Genomic DNA, 1,073 nt, shown 5'->3' with positions numbered 1-1,073 from the left:
AGTTCAAGCCCCACACTGAGCCTATAGTTGACTTAAAAAAAAAAAAAAAGATCTCTTAGTTTGTTTCCCACCCTTAATCCTGACTGATATGCTACATTTTTGATACATTTTTGTACATTTTGTACATTTTTGATACATCCACAGACCCAGCCGCAATTACAGCATGCTACAGGGGAATGTGGAGGACTGAATAGTGTCCTGTACCAAAGATACCCACGTCCTACTGCCCAGAAAGTGTGAATGGTATTTCAAATGGTAAAAGGAGCGTTCTCTGTGGCAGCCCGTATCCTAAAATTGGAATGATACAGAGAAGATTAGCACGGCCCCTGCACAAGGATGCACATAGATGGCAAAAGGAACGTTGTAGACGTAATTAAGGATCTTGAGACGGTGGGAGATTCTCCTGGATTATCCAAGTGGGCCCTAAAGGCAATCACAAGGCTCCCTGTAAGAGGGATGGAAGAAGGTCAGAGGAAGGAGTAGGAGATGTGATACAGGAAGTGGCTGTGAGCCAAGGAACGCCCGCGATCTCCAGAAGCTGGAAAAAACAAGGACTTGGATTCTCCCCTAAATCCTCCAGAAGGAACTGAGCCTTCTGACATCTTGACTGTCCTCAAGTGAAACGGATTCCAGACTTCTGAGTATAACTTCTTTTAAAAAAATTTTTCTTAATGTTTATTCATTTCTGAGACAGAGACAGAGCCTGAGTGGGGGAGGGGCAGCGAGAGGGAGACACAGAGTCCGAAGCAGTCTCCAGGCTCTGAGCTGTCAGCACAGAACGCGACACGGGGCTCGAACTCGCAAACCGTGAGATCATGGCCTGAGCTGAAGTCGGTCGCTCAATCGACTGAAGCCACCCAGGCGCCCCTCACTTCTTCTTTTTTTTTAATTTCTATTCATTTTTGAGAGAGAGAGAGCAGGGAGTGGGCAGAGGGGGGTGGGACAGGGGATCCAAAGCGGGCTCCACTGCTGAGAGCAGAGAGCCCAATGCAGGGCTCGAACCCGCAAGATCAGGACCTGAGCCGAAGTCAGAACCTTAACCGACTGAGCCACCCGGGCGCCCCTGAATGTAC

General features: G+C 48.5%; 1 non-coding gene across 1 annotated transcript; it reads left to right on the top strand.

Annotated features, from left to right (window-relative positions):
* The first annotated feature begins 264 nt into the window (after window positions 1-264).
* On the top strand, window positions 265-373 carry LOC124525210 (U6 spliceosomal RNA). Its single transcript, XR_006965431.1, has one exon. It is a non-coding gene; the product is annotated as a U6 spliceosomal RNA (small nuclear RNA).
* Window positions 374-1,073: the final 700 nt, after the last annotated feature.

Source organism: Lynx rufus, unplaced genomic scaffold (assembly GCF_022079265.1).
Source record: "Lynx rufus isolate CCGP_SWC_20201006 ecotype Redwood Valley unplaced genomic scaffold, mLynRuf1.p SCAF_4, whole genome shotgun sequence".
NCBI lineage: Eukaryota > Metazoa > Chordata > Mammalia > Carnivora > Felidae > Lynx > Lynx rufus.
The sequence above is the reverse complement of the archived record's forward strand: the minus strand, read 5'-3'. Positions and strand labels throughout refer to the sequence as shown.